Source organism: Hippocampus zosterae, chromosome 6 (genome assembly GCF_025434085.1).
Source record: "Hippocampus zosterae strain Florida chromosome 6, ASM2543408v3, whole genome shotgun sequence".
In the NCBI taxonomy this organism is placed as follows: Eukaryota; Metazoa; Chordata; class Actinopteri; order Syngnathiformes; family Syngnathidae; genus Hippocampus; species Hippocampus zosterae.
The window spans coordinates 17,364,895-17,384,677 of NC_067456.1; the positions used below are offsets into that span (position 1 = coordinate 17,364,895).

Sequence of the window (19,783 nt, forward strand, 5' to 3'; positions counted from 1 at the left end):
GTTGCTGTGAGTTAGTCATGAAAATTCACTCGTCTCTTTTTAGTTACAATAACTGTGCCTGACACAAATACCAAGCCATGGATAAGAGATATGACACAGTAAACAAGGGGTGTCAATGGAAGAGGTTGACTCAGATGTGAAAAGTACCCACACCTAAATGATACGGAACACGTATTGTGATACCTTGTGCCAAAGTGGAAACCTTGACAATTATGTGACAGTGCTGCCCCTCATATTTGATTCAAGCATCAAAACATGACTTCTGTAATTTTCTATAAAACAGGTGAAATGTGGAGCCTTCTTGATTACGATCGTAGCAGTGACTGCTGCTTTCTCCACCTACAGTTTTCAGCTACTCTGACAATTACACCCATCGACACTTCACTCACAAGCTGGCTCCTGTGACCTCTGGGCCACTGCCACCACCCCTGACTACAAGTGTTCCAGCCACTCAGTTCAGAGACTAGCTGTGTATATGGAGATTGAGCACTGATCTGTTTTTTCCCAGCGGGAATGGGTATATGGAGTGGTATGGAAGTGTTGTATGGACTCTGTCTTTTATTTTCAACACCCTACTCCCAGGTGGTGACAGCCCAGTGCTAAGTGCGGTAATAGCCAATTGATTTTGGTCTCTTTTTTTTGTTGGTGGCTGGACATAAATCAAAGTGTCTGTCAAGACTTCAGTGTAGTTGGTGGGGGCGGGAGGGTGGATGTGCGTGTGTGTGTGTGTGTGTGTGTGTGTGTGTGTGTGTGTGTGGTTGAGGGGAGTGGAGTGTGGATGTTGGTCAGGGTTCTGTTTGGACTGGAAGAGTGTCAACAATAAATCCAGCCTCTGATCTGCAGGCCACCATTCTCTGACCCTCAGTTGCAATCCAAATAAGACAGCAGCATCACCGATAAGCTAAAATCAACAAAGTTCATGTCCCTATTTATCTATTGGGTTACGTGGCCCCAGAACTGAATATAATAACAAAATTTCACGTTTGAACTGTGAGCTTGTTGATTCATAAAAAAAATTGCACCACAATATTCTCAGCATGTACATCTAATTTCTCATTTTTGAGAAACACCAGGATGAATTAAATGAAAATTAGGATGAGTCATGGAAACTATGTGAGAAACACCAGTACTATGCTAATCCTTTTATTTCTGTTATCGTAAATAAGGACAGCGCTTCCATCTAAACAAAGCACAGAAGGCAGGAGTTCAGCAGGTAGTGATAGGCTTGGGGCGTGGGGGGCGTTCTGAGGCGCCCTGGTGGTCTCTTGGGATACCCTCCAGCTCTCAAGCCCCCTACTGGACTGCTTCCCCCATACGCTCTGCCTAACAGCAGTCGCCAGATCGTGGCTGGGACAATGGGCTTCGCACTGCACAGTATGCGACCAGCTGCGGCCATTCCAATGCGGACCTCATGGGAGTGTAGCAAGAGGAAAAGGTTGGATGGTGTGTTTTGTGTCACGTCTGAGTCTTGAACAGGCATCTGCCAGATTACTTTGGGGCCTGACCTACTCATTATTCCTGAAATGGTTCTGTGCGGCACTAACCTGTTAACCCAGACCTGGCTGACACCGGTAGCTCCTCCTCCATGAAAGAGATTATCTGTTCCCTGCAATGAACACAGGACTGAGATGAGGAGTGGAGGGGGCAAGAAGGGGAGTATGTTTTTGAAACAGTTATAATCTGTTTGGATTAGGCCCATTGCCGAAGACACATGGAAATGATGGGCAGCCAGGGCGAAGGGAGGAGAGAGGACTTGGTTGGGGGAGAAATGTAGAATAGGGGAAGGGAGACAGATGGGGAAGAAAGGTGGCGGTGGAGGGGTTGAGTAGAGGCAATGGGGGAGGTGAAGAGAGTAGAGAGGTCGGAGACTGGAATCTCAGGATCTAAGGCTCTTTTGGCTTGATGGTTCCCAGATGTTGTGGACCTTCCTCACCCCACCTTCCCCCACCGTGTTCCTCTGCCGTGATGAATACACAGGAGCCCAGTTAGCCGTGTGGGACAGATGGGTCAGTGGATGTGTGGAGATGGGCCAGCTGTGGACTGGGGAAATGGGAGGTGAGAGGCATTTTCTTCTCCCAACAGCCACAGGCCAGACAGAGCACGCCTGCCAACGTTTTGCCATCTTCTCGTCATCCTTTGCAATCTCACTGGACACCGCTTGCATGTTGAGTGTGCACAAATGTGTGCATAATGTGCATCTAGGCACACACTATGTACTTATGAACTTGTACACATATGCAATGACTTCAAAGGTCTGCTTCAGATTTGCATGGACTGAAGATATTATTGGTTGGAGAAGCCACATAATCGTGTTCAGGAAAATTATTTTCGATATTCACTTTATTAGGTACAACAATATCATTTGTCATCAGAAGAGTCTTCAAAATAACACAAAAGAGTACCTGTCATACAGGAAGCTACCTTGAAAGGGAATATACTTGCTGGTGCAGTAAAGGCTACGATGATGCACCCACAGAGCTGAGTTTTCTGGACAATCTCCTCAGCTGTACTCCATGGTGAGCTGGATACTTCCCAGGGTTCTTACTCAAAATTGGTGTGTCAAAGCTGTGTGGCTTAAAATACTTGGTGGAGCTGTTTATTGCTGTTGAGCCCTTAATTGTGACTTGATGTTAAAGTGTTCACTCACATGCTGGTGCTTTCTGGAGTGAGGAGTTAAGTTGGGGAGATTTCACAGATGCCTTCACTTAATTTGTGGTCATGCTCGCTGGAGACATTCTATCTCTCAGGGGGAAGCCGCATATCCTCCTGTGGATGACATGGAGGAGAGCGTACGGATGACCATTACAGAAGATACAGAAGACCTGGCGATGGGAATATGGTTCTGCCCACGTGATGTTAAATTGAGGTGGGGGAGTCTTTATAATCAGGATTCCACAGCTGCTTCATGTCACTCCTTGACCCTCTGCCCCAGCACCCTCCCACCCCTCCAAATAAAAAGTCTAGACTGAACTCCGTGTCCCTCCACCTCATAGAGACAGACAAAACAGCACAAGAGATAGATGAAGTTGAACTTTCTCTTCCCTGAAAGTATTCTCTTCAAGGATTTATTTATTTTTTTTAGACTTTCCTCTTTCTGGCGAGACACTGTGCCTATTATGGCCATCAATAAATAAAGCATTGCAATAGCGCAACCAAAGAAATAGATATCAGACTATTACTTATTTAACCACTCTAATCAATTATTTATTGTTTATTCCAAATGATCTTTCGTGTGAGTTTACATTTTCAGTTGGGTATCCCTTGTGAATAAAACCAGTAGCGTATGATTTTGGATAGCCAACATGGATGATTTCATGACAGGGGTTGGGGGGAAACAAATCCTTGATGATCATGTTACTAACATCAAAGAATAAGTACACCAAAGTCTAAAGCCAAACAGTATCAAACATCAACTTAAAGAGACACACACACACACTTACACACACACACACAAACACACACACACAAACGCAGACTCTTCCTCTCTCATACTCTACCTTGCTCACTCTTTTTCTAAGACATCAGGTCCAGGGAGAGAAATAAATGATGGGTTTTGCTGCTTTTTGAAGTCCTCTCGCGTCAACACCAATAAATGCAAAAGCATGGTCCGCCTCCCCGCTCCTAAATAAAGTAATTATTACCCCTGGCGTGACTTGGTCATGTGCACTGTAGCAACACTGCTTCTGGGCAAGGCTGCAAGCCTGAGGTCAGCAACGAGCGGAGGCAATGGGGAACAAGTGGAGCATATGTCCTCTAATGAAGTCAAGACCTTGAGTATGTCTAAGCTGAATGATTTACACTGATGCTGAGGGACCGCAGAGCATTCATCGGTCAACACGTGTGGATCCATCCAGTCAGCCATTCAGCCATCCAGCCATTTTCGAGGTAATCACTAGGGTCTAAATCGAGTGATTTTGATTGTCGTTGGAAGAGAAGTATAAGCACAAAACACTGTGTTGGTTTGTTTGCGAGGCATCGCACATGCATGTGACACAAATCACCAAATCAACGACAACTCGCCACACTCACACTAGTCCAGACGTATAGCTTTGCGGCTAAGTTATCCGTGTCACAGTCGAGTACCGGCCATGAGGAGGTTCGTAGTAAAAGAAAAAGCCAGGCAACCATCGTACATCCCTGGTTGTACTTGGAAGAGTTATTCTGAAATAACAAATTCAAAATGTGCTGCAAATTTTACAAACCCAAGTGCCACCGAATTTTGGCTTTCAAAAATTTACCCTCAAATTTGAGAAAGCATATCAAGGGGTATCAACGGTGTGATTCGATTTCAGATCAATATTATGAGTTGATTACGATATGTGGTACCTAATAATGTTCTAGTGCCACATGTACTGTGTTTGCTCTGGCTGGGTACTTTGCAAGATCTGCTATGGTTTGCTGGCTAGTACCAGGCTGTGATTGATTGCAAGCGTGCTTGGTGGGCTGTACGTGATGTTTGAAATTTGACACACACCAAATCTGAATTTATAAATATCTGCTATTGTCACTTGTCGCACTTTATGCAATATTCGTAACACAAACTACTTTTGGACAGTTTTGTCATCTAACATATGTGGTCCTCACACATCCCAAGTTTGGATGCACATTGACCTACTGATAAAGGTTAGTGACGACACGCCATCAAAGTTACACTTTGCGGATCATTGCAATACTGAACTACTGCCGGTAGTCATTCTATTTTCTGCCCCATGAAAAACACGCTCATGCCAAGTAGCACACATGGCACTTAAATGTAGTTGCCTTGTAGCCCTATGAAGTGTGATTGTTTTTTTTTTTTTATGGGCATATATGCAGCTGAAACAGGGATTCTTCAATTTTATACAACATCCTAATCACTATGGGCCTGGCCTTTATAAAAATGATTTTTGGGGGAGGTAGTGTAATGCACAAAAAGCCCGTGTGCTGCGTTCCAAGCTTTTGCTTTCAAGGGTGGGGTGATTCATGTTATTAATTATTACATGAACGCAAGATTATTCAGAAAACCATGTTTATACTATCAGGATATATATAGATCATATGGTAAAGAAAATGTTTGACTTGACTTCAGTGCATATTGTTCTTATTGCTTTACTTTTACTTTTACACTTGGAGTACATTTAAAACCATTCCCTCATACTTTTAAAATCTGGAGTTGATGCTCTACTTAATTCTTTTAAATACCAATATCTATATGTCTACTTGAGTAAAAAACGTACATACTGTTGAAACCTCAGTTTGCAAGCGGTCTCAATTTTATTTTATTTTATTTTTTTGATGATTGCATTATGCTTCCTCTTGCTCATGAAAATAGAAATATGTTTGTCTGTGGTAACACACTCTGAGAACAGGCACTTGTGCTAATACATACAGTAACATTTAAAACAACAACAGTGAAACACAGCGCTGTTGTTGCATATAATATAGGTTGCCTAACATAGTGTGATAACAGGGAAGACCTGGAAAGGAAAAGCAACTTTCAAAGGCAACATTTCCATTCATTTCACTGCTGAAAGGGAGCATTTAAACAATATTATCATCTGTTTGTGAAACGTTTTCAAAAATGCATGCAAACAAAAATGCTTGCTTTATTAGATTGTTCTCATCCAAAGGTGACCCTTGAGCAGTCTAGATGAAATCTTTTAATTAAGTTTGAAATACAGTACGTTTTCATTACATTGTACTTTTAGATTCATTTCTGAATTGCAAACCAAAAAAAGTGAGTGTTCAATATGATTTCGCCTACATTTTTGAAAATAGATTTTTTTGTTGATTTAAGTCATACAATATTCTCCTATCATTTACCGTTTCACACACTTTTTCTGATTCTCCATTGAAAATACAAGTAACACATTGTTTAAGATCTCCTCTCCTTCTGTTCCCTGACACATGCCTGTTTGCCTGCCGCAGTCGGAAGAATGTATAACCTGAGTGTGTAAAACAGTCTTTTACAGCATTGTAAAGATTTACAATTGAAGTAAATAACGGTGAGAGAACAGGGCTTTTAAATGGAACCCAATCAATATGTCAGGGGAGACCGCAGTAGAGGACAAGGCTGTGTCTGACGCCGCACATGAGCAGATCAGTGAGAGGCTCACTGGCATATACAAGGAGGAACTCTCATTTCCTCAGTTAAAAAAAAAACTCTTGTGTGTTGTGAATGATATACTGTACTGCCAGGTAAAATACAACACCAACCAGACAAGTGTTAGTGTTTTCAGGTTCTTGAAGGATGATCTGTAGGCTATCTTACATAATCAGTGATGCAGAGAAAGGAAAGGAAGGAAAGATTAAAAAAAAGGTCTGAAATGGGATGCTTGTTTTCTTTCTGATGTCCTGCAGGGGGTGACTCTGATGGATGCAAAAACATTGCATGAAAAGTACGAAAATTACAAATATTCCTTACCACGGGGAGCATTTCCACTTTTTTTTTTTAATGTCAGTCTCCACTTTTTATTCATTTTCAATTTGACCTTGGAAAAGACAGTTAGTCACAGTATAGGCATGAAAGGCGATCCTGGTTGAATAAGAAACTATTGGCCATTTCAAAGCAGCACAGGTTTTGATTCCTCTTGAGAACTGCATTGACAGAAAAGAAGATAATCATTGAGGCAGATACTTTTTCCTTAATGACCACACAGAGTTCCATAATGGTTTTGGTTTTTTTGACCCACAGCAAAAATTGAAAAAGTGAAAAATGCAAATTTTACACTGTCACCATCCTAATAGTTTTATGTAGATAGTACGCCAATATATGCAGACACATGTAAATTAAGTGTATTGTTCTCCCACATGGATTTATGCATGCCCACGTTAAATTCAGATATGTAATATATTTCCATCTCAGTGAAAGCAACATTACCCCACCCACACACACACACACACACACACACACACACACACACACACACACACACACACACACACACACACACACACACACACACACACACACACACACCTCCGCTGCACGAGCAATAAATCGCAGAACCCATCTAACAAGTTCATTTCCGGAGGCCAGAGAGGATGGGCCTGCTGACTTTAAAGTCAGCAGCCTTGTGAGGATCAATGGCAAGAGACGAGGGCTGAGGACTGAGGAATTGAGCTGAGATCCAAAATCAATCAGCAATTTAATCACTTCTGGAGAGGGTGACATAAAAACAAAAGACAGGGGAGAATTCTATAGCTTTCTTGACTGGAAAATAAAGCAACACCTTGATTTAACATTTTGACATACACTGCGGTAACCACTTCTCCGTTTTATTGAAACGTTTCTTTCTGAGGAGAAATGCTCCCATGGGATCAGATCTATTTTCAGACTCAAGATCATACAACTCTTGTTTTTTTGCACACTCTTTGGCTTGATTTACACAGCAGGTCTAAGTACCGGTACCTAATTTTGAATGTATGTCAGTCTATATATCTATATCTATATAGCTATAGATATATTTATGTATTTTTTTAATGGTCATTTTACATATTCATTTGAAATGACTTACATCTCATATCACGGGGTTTACAACAACACATCGATGCATAAGGCAAAATACATACATTTGCTCAATTGCAGGAACATTTGTGTGCTCGGAAAACGTAGATGTGGTGCCGCATGCTGAAGAGGAACGATTTTCGGTCAATGTCCGAGTCTTCGAATTGACACTATTGAACAAGCAAGCCTTATCTGAAAAAAAAAAAAATCGTGACAACTTCTGGCCGCAGAATCAATTGTATGGATTCTCGGAAGAGAAAAAGGTCAGCTAGAGAAATCGAACACATAAAAGAACTCTACAAATCAGTTTGATCAAAGCAATAGACTCAATAAAAAATGGAGTGTGTTTAAAAAAATGTTGCTGCATCCTTGTTAATTCCAGGGTGTTTTTTTGTGTAGTAAAGCATAATGCACAATTATGTATGATGCTAAATTATATTAATATAAATTGCTTAATGTGTTTGTCCCCATTTTCTGCAATTGCACTATTTGTATACAGTATGAATGTACTTATATTGATAGTATATTTGCATCCGTGCCAGACTGGTGGGCTGTAACTGGCAGATTCCTCCAGAACTCAAGCGCTGCCGAAACTTTGCAACAGGAGCCAGGGGCCTCCTTCCCTCGAGAGGTTAGCTGGCAAGACACATTCATTACCAGCCCAGAATCTTGGGCTGGATTAAAAATTCATGCTGTTTACAACCCCCCGCCCCTGTATTTAAGTATACGCACCCTTTTAAATAATGGCTCCACCAAACCGTGAGCAGATCGCTGATATCTCCAATGAGACCGCTGGTTGTGTACGAATCAGTGTATGTCTGAAATCTACTGGATGGAAAATGGCGGCTGTTGTGTATTCACTATGTACCCCCATACCCTCATAGTGATATAAATAATGATACTGTTTACTGCAGCGGGGAGTGAAAACAACCTCAGGGCACTTGCATAAGGACACGGTTCCCTCAAAGTCTTGTACTTTGTCATGTCATTTACACCCATATTAAAGGAGCAGCTCTAGTCAACGTGCTGCAAATGTGTCCGTACTTGGCATAAACCGGATTTTTGGCAGTCTTTGACCCCGACTGTGTGTGGGTCACTGGCACCTGCCTGCGTGCCCTTCTGTTGCCTGATTTGTTGGTGAAGGGGCCATGCTTTTAAGCTCCATTCAGTGTTAATTAGCATATTCTGCAGTGATCATTATATTAGGTTCCTGTGGTTACATCTGATTGCATTGTCCCTGTTGGGGAGGGGGAAATTTACCAATAGGGGAGTGCCACACACAGAGGCAACACGGTCACAAACACACTTCTTTGACAGGTCCACACACTCAAGCACATAAGTAAGTAGACACTGATGTCTTACACACGGATATAAAAACATACAGACCACATGGGTGCACTTACGGTATAATTACCACGTCAATAGGCAGCGGTGTGATAAACACGATAATGAAACGGTGAGAATCATAACGGTGCACAGCAAAGTACTAACATGCACAAGTCCACTGTTCCCACTCGGCTGCACCCCATCCCCTGAATGGCCCAGCAAACAGGTGCAAGGTCAAACCACGATGCCAATAATAGATGCTCCTCATCATTCTCAGAAATAGTTCTCACAGAGACACTAAATGTTTCAGCAAGCTTGTGTGCTGTTTGTGTTGGTGTGATGCGGATGAGGTGAGAGGCCATGTGTGCGGAGGTCAGACAGACTCCTGTGTGTGCCCAACAACTGAACTCTGATTTGTCTTCTCTATCGGAGCGCAGAAAACAACAGAGGGAATTTACAGCACATTGTTGTACTCTTTCAACCTGGCGTTTCCTTTGATTTATTCATGTTAACACACGAGGCCACAGTGGTGCATGCGGTTAGCACATCTGGTGCAAAGATATGGATCGGATGTGTGGCAGGTTTACAAGTTTTCACTCTTGTTTATGTGCTCAATGTAAGGCCCGCGGTCCAAAAACACATATGCTAGGTTAACCCTTTCATGCACCAATAATGATAACCTGTAACCTGATAACATGATATATTGTCCACTGTAGTAACTGCTGTACCCGAAAGGTTTGAGGTGAGGAACTTGACTGCCAACTATGAATGGTTGCGTTTTATGTCGCTTTGACTCCCAGGTGATCAGTTGAGTGTGTACCCCAGGGCAGCTGACCTTGAACTAACTGATGCCATCATCCGACTAAGCGGTATGGAAAATGGATGAGTGACAATGATGGGTGACTTGCACGTAAAATATTGCTTCTATGATGCTCCTAAAATGTTCCTTGCTTGTTTGGACTCAAGTAAGATACACTGTTTGAACATTGCGGTGGAAAAATAGTTGTGATTCCTGAGGGGTCATGGTCAAGAGCACGGAGTGGATGCTTCATGTTGATTTTCAAGCGCCCCGCACCACCATCGTCACTGGCACCTGTTTTTCTGTATGCGACCCTAATGTGGGCCTGGTTCGAATTTCAGCATGTCGTTTCTAAAGTTCACCAACTGTCATCTCCCAGCTGTGGCATCCCGTGGCATGAAACGGTGACTGACTGACAGGATGCTACGTTCCACCATCATGTAAAGTTTGAATTGGATATCATGGACTGGACAGGTGTACCTCAAATGATCTGGTATCAGGTTGGTGTTTTTCCATTTTTCAAAGAGAAATTTTTCATGCTCCTTCAGAACCACAAATATCACATTTTTATGATTATTGTTATAATGCGGTTTGTCCCATGGCGTATTGTTGTGACATGAAACAACCTTGAAAGGCCAAGTCGAGAACATTTGAATAGCTTCGAAGGAACGTGTTTTTGTTAGACATGGGCCTGGGGCAAAGGCAAAAAGACTCCGTGAAATGCACAACATAAAGGAGGATGTAATTGAAGCCCTGAGTTGGTGTTACAGTCCGTGAGAGAAAACACTGTTATGTGGTACTAATTTATTTTGCAAAGCAGTGCTCATGTTAATCCAATTTAGGATTGAAGAATGGCCTGCAGAAATCATTTACTTAAGCATGTCCATCTGTAGTCACTCTTTGACACTTGATCTGGCATTGTGGACTGGGACTGTTTTATATTGATATGGTAGTCCTCTCACCACAAATAAAATGAAACGTCAACTGTCTTCAACTTTCTTTTTGTTCTCCCCCTTCTTGCTCACATCATCCGTCCCTAAATGCGAGGGACGAAAAGAGACAATACACAATGGTGCCCTGGTTTTACGGACAAAAAAGAAGGCTGTATTGATCGGGGTCATGGCTGCATTCACACCAATGCACATCTCAATAGATCAGCCATGCTATCGAAGCTTATCTGCCAGACATCACTTGTCACCTATACGGCTCCACCAAATACCCTTCAAATTAGTTCTCCTCACCTCAGGTTGGTACAATACTCAACTAGATCAGACTTGTGTTTCCAAAAAAGACTGTTTAGGCAGCATGCTCGTAGTTGCCTCGGCTATGAGAACAAAGTCACACAATACCAGCACATACTGTACCAGTGGAAGGAAAATTAATTCTACAAAGAGGAATGTGATACAATAGATGAAGAGTAACAATATGAGGAATTTGACTATTCCTTACATGGGGGGAAAAGGTTGCTTTTTTTGTTTTTTTTTAACATTCCTCCCATTCCATCTCGAATACCACACAGAAGAGACAGTTCTCCATATGTACCATACCAGTGTGTTTGGTAGCCAAACAATACTTGGCCATACAGTCATACAGTTGAGCAGTTACTGTACCCTTTATCACCTTTGAAAGAATGAAAAATATTCATGATACTGTAAGTTGAGGGGTTCGTAGGTTTTAGATGGATTACTCTACGTTTAGAATGGGCAAAAATGAGAGGACGACTTCGTTTGAACACAGCTCTTTCTTTGTTTCTTTATTTTTTCAACGGCTGCCTCCTAACTCTCGAACGAACACTCCCCCTTCCGGTAATGACCCACCTTCCTGCTTTTCTTCCCCAATCACATGTAAGCAACATAAGAATATTTCAGGACGTATTAAACAGAGTATAATTAAGGTAACTAACATAAAAGAATATAATGCTTAAATATAAAATGATAGTAATTAACAATTTAACAAAAGCTTACAATACCAAACTGAACTGTTAGAAACAAAGGTGTGCCGTAACATTTCTAACAATTTGACAAACAAAAAGTTGTTTGACAGAACAGCCAAATACAGTGCATCGGTCTGAACGCAAATCTTCTCTTCCAAATCATACCTGCACAATATATTATTAGTTGTTATGCTACTTGCCAAGGCTGAACACTTAAGTTTGGTGTGCCTCTAGAAACTACACTGAAACAAATTCTATTAATTGAAGATAGATCTGTACCATCCATACAGGCTGAATGAGTTTTAACATGCTCTAAAAACCAAGTCATTGTCATTGATTAATACATCACAGATTCATGAATAATAGTGTGGCAGAATCTTGGGTGCAGGCAAAGCTCGATCATTCAAAGCCAAGGTCGAGTAGTTGCATTTTAGAGAGTCGGATGTGCCATATACCAGAAACAGTTGGTCTTGTTACGAGATAAAATATGAGGTCATCTAGTCATGTTTCCTCAAAATGTGTTATATTCATGTTCAGCGGATATCACATAAATAGTTTGGACCGATTTGAGCTTCAGCACCCAACACAACACCTTCTTCAAATCCAAAGACACATTTTCAGCGTCAATGTATGGGTGTGGCAACAATCCTGATTCGCTCACTCCCGCCAACCATAGATTGGCTGACACCTCGGCAGGAGCGATGACTGAATCATAACGTGACTTTCTGTACTGAAGCAGAGCCAGAAGCATCTTTCATTGCCTACCTGACTGAAGGATGAGCTGGTTGATTTGACAAGTGTAACACATGCGCACAAATCCACGCATACAGACACACGCACACACAGTATTTAAGTCTGAAGTGCTAAGCATGCATGTTAAAGAAAAAAATATGCATTTAAACACGTGCGTGAAAGAAGCAGGACATGCAATGTTTGTTCGACCTCATACAGATTAAATTTGCCATTTTATCAGTTGCATACCCATAGCCAGCCTTGAGCTCCCTGCTCCATTGTCATTCAGATGTTGTATGTGAAGGGGCAGACAGATGCACGATGCGACTCATGCATGCGATATGCTCGTACCCACCCGCTATTCAACGGTTAGTGCAACCTGTGCCCACAACTTCGTTGAGCTGTATTCTGCTCAGAACACACTCTGAGTCGGACTTGTCTGAAGGTAACAGTGACTTAAAAGAGTTTGTAATGTAAAATTTAACTTAACTGGTGACCCGCACACACCCAACATCACAAAGTTCTATTATAGTTCTCACTTGATCTCATTCTTCATTGTGCAGGTGTAATGGTGTCACAATTCGGTCTAACCGAATCAAGCTTTTGGAACCCAAAAGTGTAGACGCCAGATAAGGTCTCCGAAGCAAAAATATTTAATGTACAAAAATCGCACCGACAAAGTAGAAACATAAAGCGCTGGTCAAAACAAGGACCAGAGGGCACAAACAACGAACAACAAAAAGCGCTTGCACAAAAGGGCAAGGGAGGAAAATAAGGATCGCGAAGACAAACAAAAACAATGTATCCAAAATACACGCAAGAGAAAGCCAATTCAAAGAAAAGTAAAATCCAATACTCACAAAACCTTTGGTACCGAGAGTTCAAAAGCGAAACACGACGAGATCTATAGCAACAAGATAGTCTATGGGCAAGGAAGCATCAAGGCATAAACAATATCCCGACAACCAGCAGACAGATTGTTGGGTCTTAAATACACAGTTCCTTGATTGAAAGATTGGCAGCAGGTGTGCAGCCAGAAAGTCTGCCACCTGCTGGCCAGGCCCAGGACAGGAACATGACAAATGGTGTGGCTGCTGAGTGGCTCCGGCATACACATTCTATGGCTACTTCCTTCTGAGGACATTAAATTGCTTGTAGGGAATAATGTGTTGTGTTTGACAGCAGTGATGCTATCTTGCAGCGTATCAGAATCTTAAGTCATGGAACTTGGCTGGCTGCTGTAAATGAAAAGTCAACAACGATCAATCCTCGATTAATGAAGACCACATTTTTAACATGCATTTAATGCTTGAAAAAGTACACGATGTTTCACTCCAACCCAGCAGAATTTGTGACATCCTGTAGCACTGGAGCAGCTTTCAGTGCCCCAGTAGTTGACAGAACTAATTTCCTCACTCGTGGGGGCACCAAAGATGAGCTCCTTCACTCATTCATTCCCATTGCTTTTTCTGTAATTGGTGCTAGTGGAATCTAACATCATGCACAGTTTGCATTCTTGAATACTCGCCCAAAGCAGCTTATCCCTCCAAAAGTGCAACATACTAATTTAATGTGACTGCACTGGCTACCTCTAGAAAGTAAGAGTAAACACAATTACTATGCATCATTAGTACCCAAAATCGCTTTGAGAGTTTAAGGCAGCCATACAACAGAAGTTGTACTCTCACATTATTTCAACCCGTGTTAGAGGAAGTGATTCTAATGACTCATTCTGGAGTCATGCTAAAATTCACAGTAGCCATTACTCGGGCCCCTCGTCATCTGAACGAATAATATGTGTTTCATTAAAAAGATCCAAATATATTTGGATAACCATGAACAAGTTGAATGTTATTTTACCGAAGAAGAGCAAACACTACCAACAACCATCTGTGTTGACAATCACGAAGCGCTTGACTAGTCAATTTATGTAAAGTTACTTTGTATGCTGACAAATGTGAACCATATTTTTATGATGTGAGGTCTCCTGTATGACATGCACTTCAACAATAAGATGTTTGCAGAAAATATCACCCTGGCTAGTGTTGTGTTTGTCTTTTCAAGCCCCACAGGGATGGAGGCCACCACACAATCGAGGAGCTCTGTATGTGTCTGCTCATGTACAACATGCCCTTGTACATGCATGCACAGCCAGCAGCCACTGTCTCATGCCTGACTGAGCCTGTTGGTGGGCCCTGCACTGGGAAGGTTACTGGCTGCTGCCTGTAAATCAGGCAGGAAATGGTTTTAAAGTCATCCATTTGGCGGTAAGAGGGTTCAGCAGGTATTTGACTTTATAAGTGAAAGAGTCAAGCGGCTCTTTTGACGCATTGGCCAACTGAGCTTCTTAAACATTTAAATGGGCTGTTGTACGTTGGTGGATGTGTGACAGGAATCGCTGCAAAAGAGCACAAATATGAAAGGAACAGGCACTGAAAAAAAATTGCTCTATCTGTACACATCAATCACCACCATACTGTCACGCAAAATCTACTTCTTGTGATGTCCAACATTTAGCATTGGCTTGTTAATTTGGGTTTAATTATATTAGGTTTAAAAAAACCCGAAACATTTATTTATTTATTTAGTTTTACAGTGCCATATTTTCCGGATTCTAAACTACTATGTTTTTACCCCGCTTTATACTTTGCGGCTTTAATGTGATGCAGTTTATTTATGAATTATTACTGACTAGCTTCCAAGCCATCAATAGATATACTCATAGCCACATCTGACCAATGAAATTACTGAAAATGTCACAGTGGACCAATGAAACAGTCCAGAGTCTTCCCTCATACTGAATATTCATCAGCCATTTGTTGTTGGAGTAGGCATGCTGGCTGCTTGAATTGCAAAGGTCTGTATATGTAGCGTAGAGGTACCGGGTTCGATTCCAGCTCCGGCCTCCTTGTGTGGAGTTTGCATGTTCTCCCCGGGTCTGCGTGGGTTTTCTCCGGGTGCTCCGGTTTCCTCCCACATTCCAAAAACATGCGTGGCAGGCTGATTGAACACTCTAAATTGTCCCTAGGTGTGAGTGTGAGCGTGAATGGTTGTTCGTCTCTGTGTGCCCTGCGATTGGCTGGCAACCGATTCAGGGTGTCCCCCGCCTACTGCCCGGAGACAGCTGGGATCGGCTCCAGCACCCCCCGCGACCCTAGTGAGGATCAAGCGGTTCGGAAGATGAATGAATGAATGAATGTATATGTAGCTTTACGCGGCTCTGTAAGAGGGAATATAGAGGACATCGTAGATAGTAGTGGAAAAATCAGCATCTTGAGTTGAGTTTAATGAGCATAGGGAACGAGTGCCAGAAATCCAGCCATTTCTGCAGTGCAACCGCTGTCTCACAATTTTTTTGGTGACTGACTGCTACCATCACTGGCAACTGTCGACGAGTGCTAACGGCTAGCCACGAAAGACAGAATTTCCGGCCATGGAGTGACATCACCTTCCAAACACGTCTTTAAGAAAGAAACGTCTTTCCAAAGTCTTTAATTGACCTTAATTCACTCAAGAGTGACTCACAAAGCTTCTGGGATGCCACCGTGTAACTAGCTGTTTTCGGCGTTGTTTGGGGAAAAAAAGAGCATCTACTGGTAAGTATTGAAAAAAAAGATCTCTGCGTGACCTCTTTCTTTGCAAACCTTAGAAGTTTATTATGTGGAGACCCACAGCTATCTATACAAAGTGGGCATTGTTTGTACAAATGGGTTTTAAGGGCAAAATTTATCTGTTGCCGCTTTTAATTAGGTGCATTTGTAAATTACAGTAATTTATATAAAATGATTGATCTGTATGAGTGTACTAGAAAGTTAGACCTAAGGCTTTTTACATTTAGAAAAGAATTCTAAAATATTATTTGCTGGTAACAAGTCATTGGGTGTATTCCACCTCTCGCCCCGAGTAAGCTGGGATAAGCAAAGGAGGACAAATGCTATATAAAAATGCATGAATGGATGGGAAAAGAAAATGTGACATCACATCAGCTACATTCCGACAGTACATTTTTATTTAGGCCTAGAAACCCAAGCAGACGTAACAATTTACCTGTAATGATGTCATGCTGTTAAACATATTTTTCCAGGAGACGTGGAAGCTTCTCCTTAAATACCCCACTCTTGCCTGTGGTGTGTGACATTGATATTTGCATAGCTCTCAACATAGTCTTAGTGCAGTGTCAGGCACCGCTTGAATGGCAGATGGGAAGAGTACCTGGGTTAACAAGTGCATGGCAATAGCCCACAGTCATATAGCCTGTCAGTCACAAAAAAATGTAATGACAGATTGCCTCGTGGCCCACTGAAGTGTCGGGACAATGTGGAATTTGACTTTCAGGTTTAAAGAGCAACGAATGGCACTAGTTTAGAATTGCTTCTTTCTTACCGCGCCTGGTACATTTCTGCAGATTATGGCAGAGGTAGTCAGCGGAACAAACACACCCTGGGTTGTATCTGGATTTCATCACCACTGAACAATTCTGCTTCCAATTAACTCGTTGAGAGAGAGCTAAGTGAGACAAGAGCTCTTTAAAGTGAGAGCTGTCGCAATCACTGTTTAAATGCAGATTTTTAAAAGGAATGGCAAAGGGTCACACCACATCAAAACCACCAGGACTTGTATATAATGCGAGCTGAAGTCACTGGTTTATCTCTCAGCCGCTCTCATGGTAGAGGGTGTACATTTAGCTAGCATGTAATTAGATGCCGTTGGGCAGCAGAGTGCGAGGCTAGTTGGATCGTCCAGCACCCAGCTGTTTTGATGAGACGTAGCCGAATCCAATTCTGTACAATGCCAAGATTTCTCGAAAACAAACCAAGCAGTCCAACCTGGTAACATTAGCTAATTAATGAGAATCACTAATTGGAAGGGGCACATTATGTCAAAAGCTACTGCTGCTTTCTAACAGGATTGAAGTGACAGGATCCTATCTAACAGGTTTCCATTCCTTGGTCGCGGCGTGTTTTGGGTAGTCATTAGCAGCCCAAAGTACTGGCAAATACCCCGGTGCGACGCATGATAGTAGAGCTCCATTCATTTGTTACCTTAGCTCCCACACTCCCCTCAACTCCTTTCAATCCCCACCATTACAGCCATTTACCTAATTGGATAAAACGACTCCTGGATGGAAGCCAACGGGATTTTATAGTCAGTGTTTGCGATTCGGATGTTTGATTATAAGCTCTCTTTGATAATTACTCCCAGTTTGTTAGCGGCCAGCTGGGCCAGCTCTCTCTATCGCCTCCTTGCCGTGTTGTGTGCTGCGGTCGTGTGAGCCCAAAATCAACCAGCGGGCTGTAAAAGGTACCGCAGCACGCCTTCTGGGCTCAACATCACAGGCGTTTCTCGAGCCCAGTTTACCAAGGCTAATTAACCCTAATTCGAGGTAATGGCATGATCAAGTATATGCTATTATCACAAATCCCCACTCACCCTCCTCTTTTTCACTGCTAGTTCCTCAAAGGTTAGCATTGCCCAGCTTTGCTGGGCTTTTGCTGATTGGTCTCTACTTGTTCCTATGCATTCCTTTCCTTATTCCCATCTGTTCATTTAAGTGCAGACTGCTCTACGCACATGCATTCGAGGCACATTTAATGCATCAAGGATTCATGACTATAACTGAGAGAGATAGCTAGCCTCACCTGTAATGGCCCTGAGGGGGTCCTTGAAGCTGATGTGGTTATCAGTGCGCTGAGTGCGGAGGAGACATAATCCATTCTGTGGCCCATGGGGGTCTTTCATCGACCTTCCCTGTTTGGAAACAGTCTTTCCTGTGGTCTGTCCCAGTCCTGTGATATAGCCCATCCTCAGCAACCCTCTAGCCTCCTGATATGGTTGCACTCCATTAGGTCCTGTCTGGATATGGTTATGGACATGAGGCTAGAGGGCATTGGCTGGCATTCCTAGAAGGTAAAATTCCAAGGTCAAAGTTACTTCAGTGAAAAAAGTTTGGGTTGATGTATTCAACATTATTTCTTCAAGTGGTTGCACGAAATAAAATCCTCTGGATGCAGATGCATTTTTGGAGTAGACTATTCATCTACTTAAAGTAGATTTACATCTTTTTAAATCTTTTTTAAAAAATTGCATTTGGATTCACATCATGCTATTAAACATTCATTCATTCATCTTCCGAGCCGCTTGATCCTCACTAGGGTCGCGGGTGCTGGTGCTGGAGCCTATCCCAGCTGTCTTCGGGCAGTAGGCGGGGGACACCCTGAATCGGTTGCCAGCCAATCGCAGGGCACACAGAAACGAACAACCATTCGCACTCACACTCACACCTAGGGACAATCAGTGTTCAATCAGCCTGCCACGCATGTTTTTGGAATGTGGGAGGAAACCGGAGCACCCGGAGAAAACCCACGCAGGCCCGGGGAGAACATGCAAACTCCACACAGGGAGGCCGGAGCTGGAATCGAACCCGGTACCTCTGCACTGTGAAGCCGACGTGCTAACCACTGGACTACCGGGCCGCCCTGCTATTAAACAAATTGAGTGAAATCAACACACATGTTTTTATATATAAGTTGCAAAACAGCTCCAAAACAAAAATTGACTAACTACCGACAAATGAATTTCTTTCACTGAAAAATATTGTTAAAAATAAGGTTTGTTTTAATGAAATACTCTTAATATGAATCTTAAGGACATGAATGCTTGTACTTCACTTTCTGTCACTATAGAAGATGTAAGCGCATCTGTGCCTGGACGCATGCCTGTGTACACACACACACACACACACACACACACACAAGATTACCATTGTTCTAACCCTTTTATTTTATTTCCATCCCCATCCTGCTTGCTCTTTGGCAGCCTGCATGCAAATGTGGTGGTTAATGAGCAGAAAAAGGAATTGAGGAAGTGGGGGGAGAGGGAGATAGATGATTTCTATGCTCTGAACAATCAAAAGAGCAACACTCCCTCATTCTTTGTACTTTTCTTTGGTTTGTTTGTATCTGTGTGTGTGTGTGTGTGTGTGTGTGTGTGTGTGTGTGTGTGTGTGTGTGTGTGTGTGTGTGTGTGTGTGTGTGTGTGTGTGTGTGAGTGTGTGTGTGGGTGTGTCTGGGTGCGCGTGCGTGGGGAAGGTGCAGGGGCGGGAGGTGTTGCTGTCATGTGTCTGACAGATATTGAAGATAATTGTCCGCTTTCTTCGCCTTGCCTGCGTAATTCCATCGCTGCTGCAGTGCCGTCAACACTCACCTGGGCACAGGAGGAGGGAGAGGCAGATGTGGGAGGGGGCTGCGGAGCATGGGGGATGTTGGGAGCATTTTCGACTTACTGCTGTTAATGAAATCCATCGAATTCATCCAGGTTTTACCCCATGTGAAGATGTCTATTCAGAAACAGATTGAGTTTGGAGGAAGGTACGAAAAGACAAAAGTTACCATGGAGTCTGAATGTCCCTCTGTGAGTGAAACTCTCCGCATGTTGATGTGCCGAAGAGCCAGAGAGGCAGTACCAGTGCCTCATTGGGTGGAATATTTTAGAATGATACGACACCCAC

At 42.7% G+C, this 19,783-nt stretch overlaps 1 long non-coding RNA gene across 1 annotated transcript; it reads right to left on the minus strand.

Annotated features, from left to right (window-relative positions):
• Positions 1-1,107: 1,107 nt before the first annotated feature.
• LOC127602565 (uncharacterized) lies at positions 1,108-18,195 on the minus strand. The gene is made up of 3 exons (XR_007962828.1): positions 17,916-18,195; positions 2,648-2,766; positions 1,108-2,040 (listed from the first exon to the last, which is right to left on the minus strand). It is a non-coding gene; the product is annotated as an uncharacterized LOC127602565 (long non-coding RNA).
• Positions 18,196-19,783: the final 1,588 nt, after the last annotated feature.